Here is a 16,436-nt window from a genome sequence, read left to right as displayed (position 1 = left end):
TCCATTTCCCTCTCCCACCGCATTCCCCTGGTTATTCTTGGAACACAGCTAATAGCCACCTACTTCGGCTTCTTTGGACTTGCTGTTCTATTTTCCACACGTACGCTCCCCTAGCTCTCCACATCAGTCCCTCTCTCACATTGTTCCAGCTCTGATGTACTGTCTCCTTCTCAGAGAGCTGATTTCTGATCACTTTTATCCAGTGAGATTCCCCACCTCACTGTCACTCTCTATCAGCTTTGCCTTGCTTTATTTCGCTGCCCAGGATTTATGACCCTTTGACATCGTCTGACATACTTCTTCATTTATCGTTCACTCCTTGCTCTTCTTCCTTCCTTCTGTGTTGGATTGTAAGTTCCATGAAAGGAGAGATTACTGTCACTGCTGTATCTACTGGCAAATAGTTGGTGCTCCACAAATGTTTGTTGAGTAAACGAATGAGCATCAAAGAGGAGTTGAGGAAAGCTTAAGAAGGGACACAGACATAGAAAGGAAGTCAGGGCAGATAGGGGTGCAAATATTTCCAGTAGGAGTTAAAGGGATCAGCAGTGCTGGATGTCAGCATGATGACTAAAAAGATGAAGGCCAGGAAACTTCCACTGGCTTGGCCTTGGGAAGATAGTGGGTCACTTTAGTGATGGCAGAGGGGCATGGGGCAGAGGGCAGACTGCAAGGGATTGGGCAGACACTGGAAGTGAAGATGGATGCCCAGTGCTTAGGACTTCCTCAAGAAATTTGGACTGAATGGATGAGGACAAGGAGGACAATAACTAGAGGGTGACCAGCTTTTATTTTCCCCCCAGCTTGCTGCTTGTTGGTTTTAGGGGCAGCAGTCAGACAGGTGAGAGGGTGCAGTCTGAATGGAGTCTGGTGGGCAGCATTTCTGAGCATCTGGGGTGGCGGTCGCAAATGTGGGTGACGGGAGGGACCCCAGGGGCTCTGCATCTCCTTCTTCAATATCTACCTCACTAAGGTCAAGTCAGGATTAGATTCTCCTCCTGCCTCATCCCTTCTGCTGCTCTTGATTTCCTTTTATGTGGTATTCTAACAAAATTGGCTTCGGTAAATATCTGTTTTCTGCCAGGGAGATTGCTGCTAGAAGCAAATAGAAGAATCACAGCCCACTGTCTTATAGAGGGGGATGTAAGTGTATGCTTGTGATCCCCCCACCCCCAGATTCATATCTTGAAATTCTAATCCAAGAAGTGATGGTATTCGAAGATGAGGTCTTCAGGAGATCGTTAGGTCATGAGGATGGAGCCCTCGTGTGGGACTGAGTGTTAGTCATGTCCCACTCCTTACAACCCCATGGGCTGTCACCCGTCAGGCTCCTCTGGCCATGGAATTCTTGCCATTCCCTTCTCCAGGGGATCTTCCTGACCCAGGGAGCAAACCTGCATCTTCTGCATTGCAGGCAGATTCTTTACCGTCTGAGCCACCAGGGAAGCCCATTGTAGGATTGGTGCCCTGATAAGACAGACTCAGGAAGAGGGTTCTCACTCAGCCCAACTGAACTGGCTCCCTGATCGCCGACTTCCAGCCCCCAGACCTGTAAGACATACGTGTCTATTGTTTAAGCACCTTGCCTGCGGTATCTGTCAGAGAAGCCTGAACTGACTAAATCAAGACAGAAGGAAAAATTATGTGAAGGACAGCTCTAAGGATTACAGATAATAGCATTTCAGAGAGCACAGAATGGAGATGAGGGCAAAACCAATAATTAAAGAAATAACGGAATTAAAGAAATTTAAAAAAAAAATAGTGGAATAAAATACCCATGAACCCTAAAACAGAACTCGAAATTGAGGAAATCATGACTGGAAAGAGCAGGGGGTGTGTAGAGTTAAATATTGAAATTGAGGTAGCAATTTTTAGAACAAACCCACCATCTTCCTCAAAGGATATTACAAAGTTTACTTTCCTGCTGACTCTGATGACTGGTTTCCCTTCAGGTAAAGAATACATTTTAAATGCATTTAAAAAATCTATGATGTAGTAATTAACAGAATTAAAAGGCTGTTTGCTCTACAGATGACAATGAAGTCTAGCATCATAAAAGAAAAAACAGAGAAACCAAAACCTATCAGAACAAAACAGAGCAAGCAATTAGAAAACAAAGAAAAAAAACATCAAAAAAGATGACAGAAGCAAAACTGAATATAAATGATGACAGTGAGTATAAGTGGGTTATTCCTCTAAGTTAAAGGGGAAAATTGAATGAAAAATCCCCCAAACCCAACAATAGGCTCCTTACAAAAGTCAGTCTTAAAACTTGATGAAAAAGAGATAAATTGAGGCCAACACATATCAGGTAAATGAGAACTAAAAAGGAAGTGAGAGAGGATATGTTAGTATCTGTCAACAGAGTCAAAGTGAGAAGCCTTCGCAGGAAAGTGGAGCTCAGTTCACTTTGAAGACAAAGGTCTCACCCTCTCTCCTTGGGGAGAGGCACTCAGTTCCTCATCAGCCAAATGTTAGCAGCTCCAATTTACACCTCAAGCCCCAATCCATCCTATCAGCTCAGCACAACTCTCTGCTCATCACCCCTTCCCAGCAGGGGCCACTCCTACCTGCTAAGTGACTAATCAATTTCCAGTTTGCCCAGGACTGAGTGGGTTTCCAGGGAATTTTGCCATGAAACTGAGACAATCCCAGGCAAACCAGGGTGGTTGGTCAGCCTGAGTCCCTCTGCACAGAGAAGGGAGATATCTTGCCACTTTCCTTGGGGATGCTCACCACAGATTGCTTTAATTCCAGGCTTATTTCTGTTTCCTTAGCCTCCAAGTGAAAGAAAGTGAAAGTGAAGTGGCTCAGTCGTGTCCAACTCTTTGCGACCCCATGGACTGTAGCCCAGCAGGCTCCTCCATCCATGGAATTTTCTAGGCAAGAGTACTGGAGGGGGTTGCCATTTCCTTCTCCAGGGGATCTTCTTGATCCAGGGATTGAACCTGGGTCTCCTGCACCACGGGCAGACGCTTTACCATCTGAGCCACCAAATACCTCACTTAGCCTCCAAGTACAGGAGGCTAATGGTGTTTGCAGCCATGAAATTAAAAGACGCTTACTCCTTGGAAGGAAAGTTATGACCAACCTAAATGGCATATTTAAAAGCAGAGACATTACTTTGCCAACAAAGGTCTGTCTAGTCAAGGCTATGGTTTTTCCAGTGGTCATGTATGGATGTGAGAGTTGGACGGTAAAGAAAGCTGAGCACCGAAGAATTGATGCTTTTGAACTGTGGTGTTGGAGAAGATTCTTGAGAGTCCTTTGGACTGCAGGGAGATCCAACCAGTCCATCCTAAAGGAGATCAGTCCTGGGTGTTCATTGAAGGACTGATGTTGAAGCTGAAACTCCAATACTTTGGCCACCTGATGTGAAGAGCTGACACATCGGAAAAGACCCTAACGCTGGGAAGGATTGGGGGCAGGAGGAGAAGGAGATGACAGAGGATGAGATGGCTGGATGGCATCATCGACTCGATGGGCATGGGTTTGGGTAGACTCTGGGAGTTGGTGATGGACAGGGAGGCTTGGCGTGCTGTGATTCATGGGGTCGCAAAGAGTCGGACTCGACTGAGCGACCGAACTGAACTGAACAGGAGGGCAAAGCTTGTGGGTGTTTGCCTTTGTATTCTGCCCTCTCTCACAGGGTCTGACACTCAATCATTCCTGGCTGAATGAGAGAATAAATGAAAGATGGTGTAATAGTCAGGAGAAGGAGAAAGTGGAGGCAGAGGATGAGACGGTGAGATAGCATCACCAACTCAAAGAACATGAATTTGAGCAAACTCCAGGAGATAGGGGAGGATAGAGGAGCCTGGTGGGTGCTGCAGTCCATGGGGTCACAAAGAGTTGGGCACGACTTGGCGCCTGAACCACGGCAACATAATAGTCTGGAATCTTCTTGTGCTACATAACAGCATCAGAACATGCAAGGCAACTTCCAAATAATTTGTTCATTTAAACACAATTAAAAAAAAAGCACAAAATGATAAAACAGAACTGTATATAGATGAGTGTGTGTGTGTGTTGCATTTGGCCACCTTGTCTTTTAGAGATGATTCTGGAATACCCCTATAACCTCAAAACCCATCCACTGTCATTCAGTTATCTGTATCTCTTTGTTGTGCTTCCCCAAAGCTTAACTTCTGCAGGCATTTTAGTTTCCTAATATTTTGGAGTTTCTTCCATTTTACTAAGTACGTTTGGATCCCCAAAATCAAGAATTAAAATAGACTCCCCACTTATTACCAACCAAAGTTATTCCTCTTGATGTTAAGGATTGTTCTTCTTGGTATTATTTACAGAAACACTTTCACTTCCCTAAATATTTATTAATGAGATATTTTTATCGGCCACCATGCCTTATAAATATTTACTTCTTAGGAATCCTCTCGTGACACTCTGTTTACAAAAGCACTCGGAGCAGGCGAGACAAGCCCTGCCTCACAGGACTCAAGTGACTTTGACAACAGAGGAGAAAGTTGGTTTGGCTGTCGGCTTTGCGGCTATTCTCTGAATAGATTTGGTGCTGCCATGTTCTATACAGTGGTTCCGATGTTTAGAAAGACTTATCCAAGAATGAAAGTGTTAGTCGCTCAGCCGTGTCCAACTCTTGCAACCCCATGGACTGTAGCCTCCCAGGCTCCTCTGTCCATGGAATTATCCAGACAAGCATACTGGAGTGGGCTGCCATTCCCTTCTCCTGGGGATCTTCCTGACCCAGGGATTGAGCTGGGGTCTCCTGCATTTGCAGGCAGATTCTTTACCATCTGAGCCACCAGGGAAGCCCTATCCAAGAACAGGTGCATGCGGATTTTCTGAAGGGGCTCTCCTCTTGGTCCCAAAGAGGACAGTGAAATGTGAGACACAGGACTGGGAACTCGAAGTTTTGGTTCACAGCAGTGCAGGCTGGTGGACACAGCCAGGGTTGCCTCACCACACCCAAGGACACACCCACCGCGCACACCTCATGCTGTATGGATCAAGTAATGATCCCCATTCCTCTCTGCCCTCCGGATTGTCTTCCAGTCCTAATCATTCGCTTCTGTCCGCACTTTGGCTGAGCATTCTCCCTGCTTCCCATACCTGACTTCACAACATCTCAGATATTACGGAACCATCTTCAATTTATAAATATTTAATCTGGTTTTTCTTTTTTTTGACCACCTGTAGCAGATTTGTCCCAATCTAGGGCTTGGAAAATGTGATCCTCCCATAGCTGGGTGACTTTCAGTACTTTCGTTAATAAAGTAGTGTAGTTGTGTTAGTCGCTCAGTCGTGTCTGACTCCTTGAGACCCCATGGGCTGTTGCCCACCAGGCTCCTCTGTCCATGGGATTCTCCAGGCAAGGATACTGGAGTGGGTAGCCATTCCCTTCTCCAGGGGCTCTTCCAGACCCAGGGATTGAACCCAGCTCTCTTGCACTGCAGGCAGATTCTTTACTATCTGAGTCACCAGGAAAACCCAAACATAATGTACGTGCTAAGATGAGTGGCAAATTCAAGTTTTGTGGTTTTGGAATTTCATGGAATTTTTTTTCAAATATTTTCCATTCTTCAGTTGAATCCATGGGTATGCAGATATAAAGGGCCGACTGTATTGTCTTCTCTCCACATATCAAATGCCTAACAAATATATAATACCATATACAGTTTCAAATTAAAGTAAATTCATAGGGTTTTTGTTTGTTTGATTTTGCTTTAGCCTGTCATGTAACATACTAACGACAGAGGATGAAATGGTTGGATGGCATCACTGACTTGATGGACATGAGTTTGAGTAAGCTCCAGGAGTTGGTGATGGACAGGGAAGCCTGGCGTGCTGCAGTCCATGGGGTTGCAAAGAGTCGGACATGACTGAGCGATTGAATGGATATTACTGATAACATACTGTCTTGAGTCTTCAGACGAAGCATCTAACCAAAGAAAGTTGCATATGCTCACTCTTGGTATGAAAGGTGTAAATACGTAAGGCAACATTTTTGTGGTTGGTAAAAGAGAATGGATAGTCTTCAGTGTGCCTGCAGCCAGCTTCCCAGGAGACTTCGGGCTTAGATTTTACAAATTTAGTGCGAACCACTCAGTTGTGGAGAAGGCAATGGCACCCCACTCCGGTACTCTTGCCTGGTATATCCCATGGACGGAGGAGCCTGGTAGGCTACAGCCCATGGGGTTGCTGAGTCGGACACGACTGAGCGACTTCACTTTCACTTTTCCCTTTCATGCACTGGAGAAGGAAATGGCAACCCACTCCGGTATTCTTGCCTGGAGAATCCCAGGGACGGGGGAGCCTGGTGGGCTGCCGTCTATGGGGTCGCACAGAGTCGGACACGACTGAAGCGACTTAGCAGCAGCAGCAGCAGCAGCAACTCAGTTGTGTCCCACTCTTTGTGACCCCATGGGCTGTGGCCCGCCAGGCTCCTCTGTCCATGGAATTCTCCAGGCCAGAATACTGGAGTGGGTTGCCATTTTATGTATTCGGTTGCTTGCGAAATAAATGCCATTTTTGGGGGGGGAATGTGTATCACTTAAGATGTCAGGATTGTTTGATACTCTACATGAGTTCTTTTCATCCTCGCTGTTGCAGCACATGGGGATAGCCCGCACGCTTGGGATACTCTAAGTCATTTGTTGCTGGCAGTGTATAGAGGACTCAGGTTGGTGAATGATTTACTTTACAATAAATGAGAGCTGCTGCTCCCAGGATGCGATCCTCCCTGACTCACATGTGTTTTGCTTTATTGGAAGGCAAGAAGGGCTGGAATGACACAGCCAGCAAGCAGGATCTGTGTCATGCCTGTGAACATCATCTGGTCTGTGTAGCTGGGGGGACTCAAGTGTGAGAACACCTGCGTTAGGTCACTTGTTTGCCAAAACTGCTCTTTTCTTTCTCTCTGAGGTGAAGAAGGCAGTTCTGGAGAAGGCACTGCGTGCCTTAGTGGAAACGGAAAACTTTAAGTAGAGCTAAGGAAATCTTTTGTTATAAGGTTCATAATAGTTTCAATGTACTTTATATAACTGAATTATTTGTGCTAATGGAGGAGGTAATGAGAAGACAATGCAAAATGGGCACAAAACTTAATGGTTTTTATTTTTAGCTTTAGAGTATGTCTCCAACCAATCGTCCTGACCAAATCTGTTTTCTCAAGTCAGAGCTGCACTGAGTGGCATTCCCATTTGTGGTGAGCAAGCTGTGGTCAGTCACAGGAAGATGTCTCCAAAATGGCTATAGGAGGAAGCTTGGAGGTTAATACTGATTGTAGGAATCCACAAACTGGCTACTCTGCACTCCCTTAGTTGCTGCTGCTGCTGCTAAGTCGCTTCAGTCGTGTCAGACTCTGTGCGACCCCATAGACGGCAGCCCACCAGGCTCCCCCATCCCTGGGATTCTCCAGGCAAGAACGCTGGAGTGGGTTGCCATTTCCTTCTCCAATGCATGAAAGTGAAAAGTGAAAGTGAAGTCGCTCAGTCGTGTCTGACTCTTAGCGACCCCATGGACTGCAGCCTTCCAGGCTCCTCCGTCCATGGGATTTTCCAGGCAAGAGTACTGGAGTGGGGTGCCGTTGCCTTCTCCACTCCCTTAGTTAAGTGTTGGTTAAGAACAAACAGATGAGGGAGAGGGGGTGGGAGGGATAAATTAGGAGTTTGGGATTAACAGATACACACTATTATAATTAAATAAACAACAAGGACTTATTGTATAGCACATGGAACTATCTGCAGTATCTTGTAACAGCCTATAGTGGAAAATAATCTACCAAAGAATATATATGTATATGAAACTGAATCACTTTACTGTACACTTGAAATTAATATGACATTGTAAGACAACTGTACTTCTATTAGAAAAAAACAACAAACAGAAGTCAGTACTATATTCAAGTAAATGGAAATGTAATAATTTATCAATGTTCTAATAATGAGTGATGCCATCAAGATCTAGTGGAACTGACGATTAGCAAATTGGTCCAGATTACTCATTCTGCTGAAAAATATGTGTTCTAGATGTCTATGAGAGTATGCCTAAAATTCAGTATTCTTCAAATAGCACTTTTATTATTCTAATTCACCTAGCAATTATTCCTCAACTGCCACATGGTATCCACCCAGTTGTTACCTTTAGCTGCTATTTAGAATTTTAGTTTTTCAGCTTTTCGCATGCTTTCTTTTCATCTGTTCAATATTGGTGTTTGTTTTAGTAACCGGAACCCTCTGAAGTGCCAAGAACAATGTCTACATGGGGTAAAGTTCCAGCCAGTTTTCATTTGATTTGCTTCTTTCCTCTCAGAGCAGTAGATAGATTTCAAGGTCACATGTTCACAGAGAACATTAAATACCATCTCTTTACACGTGCAGAACTCACCCCAGACCTGGGTTCAGCTAAGTATCACCGCAGGTGCTGGGTTCATGGAGCTGGGTTGTTGCTGTTGTGGTTTTCAGCTTCGGCCACTTTGAGGACGTTGCCAAGAAACCTGGGTGACTCAGGGTCTTGCAGCCTTGCGGGTGTTGAACATCTCATGCTGCTCACCTTCGCTGGGCTCCAGAGCCAAGCTCCTTGTGAGTGCCCCACCAGCAGCTCAGTTCTCTTTCTTTGCTGCATTTGTCTCTCAACAGTGAGCCGTGGAGTTTCACTGGACACTAAGTCCCCTACATACAAGTGAGATCTGTTCCAAGAGTGTGTTCATAAGCCCAGTTTGTTTGTAAGTCCACAAAGTTAGCCTAGGTACCCAACTAACACCATGGGCTACACAATTCTGTACTGTGATAGATTTACAATACTTTTCACACAAATAATACATAAAAAATAAACAGACAGAAAAAAAAAAGAAAACATGTTTCAGCCCTACTGTATAGCACCTTATAGTGCTAGTGGTAAAGAACCTGCCTGCCAACGCTGGAGACTTAAGAGATGAGGGTTCCGTCCCTGGGCGGGGAAGATCCCTTGGAGGAGGGTACGGCAACCCACTCCAGGATTCTTGCCCGGAGTATCCAATGGACAGAGGGACCTGGAAGACTACAGTCCTTGGGGTTGTAAACAGTTGGACATGAATGAAGTGACTGAGCACATAACACGCATAGTACCTTGAAAAGCACAGTTGTACAGTATAACAGCTGACTCTTCTTAGCAGTACCAACCACATCACTGTTGCTTTTACACTTTGCTTCTGGATATCCTGGGCTTGAGATAAAGACACTATACTACTGTCCTCTATACAGCACCGCACAGTAAAGTACACAAAAGCACAGCGAGTTGTAGAGAATGCACGCACACGCCAATGTACTCCAGACACATGAACTAACTTATGTGATTGGACGTGAGAATGCACGTTCACATGTTTGAAAGGTTGCAACTTGAAGGTTCATATATAGGGGACTTACTGTACAGACTTTGCTGCAATGATCTTCTTGCTAAGTTGCTTCAGTCATGTCTGACTCTGAGGCCCCGTGGACTATAGCCCACCAGGCTCCTCTGTTCATGGAACTCTCCAGACAAGCATACTGGAGTGGGTTGCCATGTCCTACTCCAGGAGATCTTCCCGACCCCGGAATCAAACGTACGTCTCCTGTGTATTCTGCATTGCAGGCAGATTCTTTAGAGCTGAGCCACCAGGGAAGCCTGATGTGTTCTTCACCTGGCTGTGTATCCAGGATCTGATAAGGGCAGGCCAGACAGATAGGCAGCTCTCAGTGATGGAAGACCTGGCTCCCTGAATGTTCCCTGGGATTCATAGGTTTTCCTGCACATCTCTTGGAGCAAGTCTTTTGGGTCAGAATGGCCCCCCGAATCTGCCCTGGTACTCAAACAGGTTTCCCAGCTCTCCCAGCTCAGTCGTGGAGGACTAGCTAGAGAACTCCAGGGACTGCCTGTGGATGCCTGAGGTCTACATTCTTGTCTCCTTTTTAACCCCCCAAAGACAGAAATTCATACAGATGAATGCATTTTCCAGAAAAATGGAAAGCAAATCAGGAACAAATTACCAAATGCTCCTGATTCTTCCTATTTTATTTCCTAAAGTAGACCAAATATCAAACGATGTGTTTTGAAATCTGGCTGTTCTAGTAACAGAATTTGTGATTCAGGATTATGTTGAGAAGCAAGTTTTAATATGTCTCCCCTGGTATTTCCAGGAATTTGCCCTTTAAGATGGACTTGCAGATGGACGTTTATATGCACCCTATTCTACTGTACATGACTCTGAGTGAGCTCTGAAGAGTGCTAACAGTGCACTCCTATTTTCTGAATATTTAACACCCTAGAAATGTGTTTGCTGTACCATCTAAATGCATAGCCATTTGCCTTTCACTGTAAAATGCATTGTCAAAATGATGTACTGTTCACTCAACTGTGTATCAAGGATTTTATATCAAATGTCTTACTCCAATTATAAGAGATCTCAAACAGGCAGGTATGGCTGGAAATATTATATCACCATAGAAACTGGAAGTTTCTAGCAGAGAGTGAAGTAATTAGCATCATGTTATCTTGAAATCTTGAAAATGCAGTATTGTTAAGGAAAGTCTATATTTACATCTATCAATCTATCGTAATCCTCTATAGTTTTAGGAAGATGTAAATTATATTAGCTTAATGATTATAACTAGAACTATTCTTAGGTTAGGAGCTGTCTTTTGAAGAAAACATTGTGATAAGCCACTTGATGAAAATTAAAACCCAAAGGGTATTGGATGGTAAAGTACAGAGACAAAAAGATAGCTAATTTGCTTCATTTTAAAGCAATTTGTGAGAGAAAAATGGATGAGAGGAATAAGGGGAGATGAGAGATACAGGCAACGATGCCAGAATCTAAGTTGTGAAAATAAAGGACTTCTAAGAATTTGCACATTGGTCATTGTATTTTAAATTTTAATTTAATATTATAAAAATATAACATACACATGAAAATCTTTACAGTAGGTCTTGAAATCAGATAGTGTTAGCTCTCCAATTCTTTCTGCTTTTTCAATATTGTTGCATTTCCAAATCAATTGTAGAGTCGGCTTCTAAATCACTACCAAAATGCTTGCTAGGATTTTGGTTGGAGTTGCATTCAGTCTATAGATCACTTCTGAGACACTTGACATTTGGGTAATATTGAATTATCCAATTCACTAATTTGATATATCTCTTTATTTATTTCAGTCTCTTTTAATTACTTGAAGCAACGCTTTGTAATTTCCAGCGTGAAGGTCTTAAGGTAGTTTGCTAAATTTTTCCCTCAGTATTTCATAAGTTTTTGATACTGCTGTTAGTGCTGTTGTTTTTGTTTCACATTATATTTTCCAATTATGTGTTGCTAGTGACTTCCCTGGTGGCTCAGAGGTTAAAGCGTCTGCCTCCGATGCGGGAGACCCGGGTTCGATTCCTGGGTTGGGAAGATCCCCTGGAGAAGGAAATGGCAACCCACTCCAGTATTCTTGCCTGGAGAATCCCATGGATGGAGAAGCCTGGTAGGCTACAGTCCATGGGGTCGCAAAGAGTCGGACATGACTGAGCAACTTCACTTTAGTATACAGAAGTACAATTGCTTCTCATATACGGATTGTTATTTTATCCTGTGGTCTTACTAAATCCACGTCATAGTATTTTTTATTGGAGTGTAATTGCTTTACAATGTTGTGTTAGTTGCTGCTATACAACAACGTGAATCAGCTATGTGTATACATATATTCCCTCCCTCTTGAGCCTCCCTCACTTTGTTATCATCCGGTCCTTTGGATTTTCCCTATGAATGATCTGCAAACAAAGGTTTTACTTCTTCTTTTCCAATTTTATGCTGTTATTGCATTTTGTTTTCTTGTTTCACTGTCTGGAAACTCAAGGACAAAACTGAGCAAGACTGGTGATTGTGTAAACACTTGCCTTGCTCCCAGTATAAGGGGTAAGCATCCGGTCTCTCACCATTATATACAATGTCAGGCACCGTTTTTTCATAGATGCCTTTTGTCACCTTGGGAAGGGACATTTCTATTCTCAGCTTGTTGAGAATGTGTTTTAAAAATCATGAATGAGTATTGGATTTTATTAAATTCTTTCTATTTTTTGCATTTCTTCAATTTATTCTGAATTTATTCAAAATAACTTATTCTGTTCATGAATTATGTTGATGGATTCTTAAATGTTAATTCAACCTTTCATTCTTGGGATAAACTTAACTGATCATGATGTAGTCTCCTTGTTGTGTGTGTGTGTGCATGCATGTACTCAGTTGCTTCAGTCGTGTCTGACTCTTTGCAACCCATGGACTGTAGCCCACCAGGCTCCTTTGTCCATGGAATTCTCCAGGCAAGAATACTGGAGTGGGTTGCCATGCCATCTGCCAGGGGATCTTCCTGATTCAGGGATGGAACCTGAGTCTCCAGCGTCTCCTGCATTGCAGGTGGATTCTTTACCCACTGAGCCACGAGGGAAGTCCGTTTTCCTAGTTACTGGGTTCACTTTGCTAACAAAGGCTGTTGTTATCTATGTTCCTAAAGGATATATGTCTATGATTTTCATTTATTGTAATGTCTTTGCTTGGTATGAGGATAACACCGGACTTGGGGCTTCCCGGATGGCGCTAGTTGTAAAGAATCCACTTGCCAATGGATTCTCTTATGAGACACAGGCTGGATCCCTGGGTTGGGAAGATCCCCTGGAGGAGGGCATAGCAACCCACTCCAGTATTTTTGCCTGGAGAATTCCATGGGTAGAGGGGCCTGGCAGGATACAATTCACGGGGTCACAAGGAGTCAGACAGGACTGAACAACTGAGCACGAACACAGACAGGGCTCACAAAGTAAGTTGGGGAATGTTTACTTTTTTTGAATTTCCAAAGAAATATAGAGATTTAGTCTTATTTCTTTCCTACAGTTTGGCTAGCATTCATAATAAAGCCATTTGTTTAGTGTTTTCTTAATGGAAATAATTTTTATTATTTTTTAACACATATAAAAGCTACCCAGATTTTATATTTTTTCCTTTGTCAGTTTCGGCTATTTGTATCTTTCAAGGAATTTATCTAAGTTGTTACTGGCATGAAATTGTTCATAATATTACCTTATTATGCTTTTAGTAGCTCTAATATCAGTAGCAATGTCCTCTTTGTTATTTCTGATGTTAGTAATTTGTATGTTTTTGCTTTCTTAGTGATTTTAGCTAAAGGTTTATTGATTTTAATAATTCTTTTTCAAAAAGCTAGCTTTTCATTTTATCAATAGTCCCTGTTATTTATCTGTTTGCAATTTTATTCATTCTCACCCATACTTTTCCACATTTAACTTTTAAGACACATTTATTCATTTATTTGGCTGTGTCAGGTCTTAGTTGTGGCATGTGGGCTTTAGACTGCTGGCTCAGGAGTTGCAGTGCACACGTTGCCCTTCCATATGTGGAATCCAGGGATCCAACCTGTGTCTACTTCACTGGAAGATAGATTCGTAACCATTGGGGAAGTCTCTTGATGCATACTTTTTTACTTTCTTTTACTTACTTTGGACCTAATGCTCTTAATTTTTACCTTAAGTTGGATGATTAAATAATTGCAGAGGCTACAGTCCATGGGGTCACAAAGAGTCACACAACTGAGTGACTAACACAACAACACAAATTATACTTAAACGTTTCTATTATAAGAATTTCAGCTACAAATTCCATCTTCAGTGCAATTTTGACATGTTGTGTTTTTATTTTCATTCATTTGAAAATATTTTCTTGTATCTCTTCTTTGTTCCTAAATGCATGGGTTGTTTTAAAATGCGTTATTTAACTTCTACATGTCTGGGAATTGTCCAGGTTTGTAACTTAATTCCATCATGCTTAGAGAACACACTCTGTGATTTCAGCCCTTCTATATTTATTAAGGCTTGATTTATGGATAGCACATGGTTTTTCTCAGTGAATGGTCTGTATGCATTTGTAAAGAATGCTCATAAGAATTAAAAAGAATGTAAAGATCCCAGAAATTCCCTGGCAGTCTAGTGGTTAAGAGTCGGCACTTTACTGTGGCCCAGGTTCAATCCCTGGTCAGGGAACTAAGATTCCACAAGCTGCAAGGCATATCCAGAAAAAAATAGCAAATGTAAAGAACTGCATTTATTGGGTGGAGTTTTCTAGCAATACATTGGTTTACATCAGTTTTCTATCAATACGTTGTCTGGTATCCTTTACCGTTACTGATATTCTGTCTATGTTCTATCAGTATTACCGTTTAAGTTGCTAACATTGTCACAATATAACTATTTCCATCTTTTTCAACGCAAATGTCTTTTCTGAAGTTTTCGTGAACCAAACCAATTAAAAAAGCTGAATTTCAATGCAGCTGGAAGAGAGATAGCCCAAGAAGCATGGAGATAAGTCACCTAAATGGAACTATATTGAAAATCCCAGATGGTAAGAACCGGGATTATCCTTGAAACATCTAGACCTCCCTAGAAAACTTGGAGAAGGCTTGGAGAGGGGAGCGGTCACTGGACTACTGTATAATACAGGGAGTGTGGTTTAAAGCAATTCTAACTGAGTGATACTAACTTCTATACATTAAACCAGTGTTGTTGATTTTTTTTTTTAATTGTGTTCCTCTATTTGGATTCAAAGATAGGAACCTGTAATTTTATTTTATTTTAGGTATTTATCTATTCATTTGGCTGCACTAGGTCTTAGCTGCAGCATGCAGGATCTTTGTTGCGGCATGTGGGATCTAGCTCCCTGATCAGGGATCGAACACGGGCTCCTTGCCTTGGGAGCATGGAGTCTTAGCCACCAGACCACCAGGAAGTCTCTAAACCAGTATTTTCTAATTGAGCACTTACTATATTGTGAATACTATTCTAGGCGTTGAGTCACAGTAGTGAACAGAGTAGTTAGTCCCTTTCCTAATACGGATTACATTTTTGTGGATAAACTATCTATTCGGCAAATAGATGTATGAGGGACAGGTGATAATAAAGCTATGAAGACAAATGAAGCAGAATATGATTATGGAGATAATGGGGACATACTTTAGACATGCAGTTGTGGAGGTCTGAAAGTGAGCCATGTAAAGCCAAGAGAGACTATTTCAGAAAGAACAGCAAGTGCAAAGAGCCTGAGGTGGCAGCTTGCTTGAAGTGGAGGAAGCAGGAGACATGTCATGTATCTGTAATGTCTTATGATGCTGGCACAGGAATCCCCCTTCCCTCTGACCTTTGCTTTGGGATGGGCACTGCGAACAGAGATTATTTTGGCTACACTCAATGTGGTTCAGGAGACGGCAATGGCAAGCCACTCCAGCATTCTTGCCTAGAGAATCCCGTGGACAGAGGAGGCTGGTGGGCTGCTGCTCCATGGGATTGCACAGAGTCGGACACGACTGAAGTGTCTCAGCATGCATGCATGCAATGTGGTTCAAACCAAGCAGATTTATAGTTTGGTTATTGCAATACCACCAGAAGAGGGAAACTTCTGTGTCCTGTGAGAAGTTGCAAGAGGAGATAAGGATGGAATTCTCATGGAAAGGGGGGCATACCCACCAATTTAGAATGAGGGATGGTGCTGTTCCCTAAGGAGATGCTTTCTCTTGGGAATATTCTGGTACCTTTGGGGAAAATTCATGTAATTGCAGGAATGCTTAGTTCCTCAGTCATGTCCGACTCCTTGAGACCCATGGATTGTAGCCTGCCATGCTCCTTTGTCCATGGGATTTTCCTGGGCAAGAATACTGGAGTGGGTTGCCATTTCCTCCTCCAGGGGATCTTCCTGACCCAGAGATAGAACCCGAATCTGCTGCACTGCAAGCACATTCTCTACTGCTGAGCCATCAGAGAAGCCCCTTTGAGAAAAGAGGTAGGAAGGGCCTCCCACCATCAGCCCAAGGTCTCTAAAGCAGGGAAGAAGGACTCACAAAATGCAAGTAGGTGACTAATTGTCTTGTTTGCCCAAGACTAAGTCAGTTCTCAGAACATGTTTTAGGCAAATCAGGACAAGTTGGTCACTCTGAGAGCAGATTCAGGAAATGGGCTGCACCTTCTTGTCCCCTGAGGCACAGTCCTCCCCTAGGGATCCTGGGACCTGTCGACCACCCAGCTGTGACTCAGGACACTTTGCTACTGGGTGGAGCTGAGCTCTGTGACAAGGAGTCAATTTTTGTGGTTGATGCAAGAGGCCTCATGAGGCCCCAGTGACGTCTCTTAAGGGAGTCTCCTGCTCGGCCAAACCTTGTTTTCTTTTTTAAAAAATATTTATTTATTGGCTGCATTGGGTCTTAGTTGTAGCACTCGAGGTCTTTGGTGTGGCGTGGGGGTTCTACAGCATGAGTGGGCTTAGTTGCCCTGCGGTATGTGGGATCCTAGTTTCCTGAGCGGGGATTGAACCCAAGTCCCCTGCATTGGAAGGTGGGTTCTTAACCCCTGGACCACCAGGGAAGTCCCCAGCCAAACATTGTTGAAGAGTTGGGCAATCTTGGAGCAGCAGGGCTATC

At 43.2% G+C, this 16,436-nt stretch overlaps 1 long non-coding RNA gene and 1 other non-coding gene across 2 annotated transcripts in view; both read left to right on the top strand.

Moving 5' to 3' along the window:
• The first annotated feature begins 11,305 nt into the window (after positions 1-11,305).
• Positions 11,306-11,377, top strand: TRNAR-CCG (transfer RNA arginine (anticodon CCG)). Its single transcript has one exon. It is a non-coding gene; the product is annotated as a tRNA-Arg (tRNA).
• A 957-nt stretch (positions 11,378-12,334) lies between these two features.
• Positions 12,335-16,436, top strand: part of LOC145504822 (uncharacterized) — a 34,963-nt gene continuing 30,861 nt past the window's right edge. Inside the window, exons 1-2 of the long non-coding RNA XR_014052539.1 lie at positions 12,335-12,779; positions 14,257-14,371. This is a non-coding gene — a long non-coding RNA (uncharacterized LOC145504822). The remainder of the gene's footprint in view (positions 12,780-14,256; positions 14,372-16,436) is intronic.

Source organism: Giraffa tippelskirchi, chromosome 5, assembly GCF_054371585.1.
Source record: "Giraffa tippelskirchi isolate mGirTip1 chromosome 5, T2T-mGirTip1v1.2.pri, whole genome shotgun sequence".
In the NCBI taxonomy this organism is placed as follows: domain Eukaryota; kingdom Metazoa; phylum Chordata; class Mammalia; order Artiodactyla; family Giraffidae; genus Giraffa; species Giraffa tippelskirchi.
This window is presented reverse-complemented; position numbering and strand designations above follow the sequence as displayed.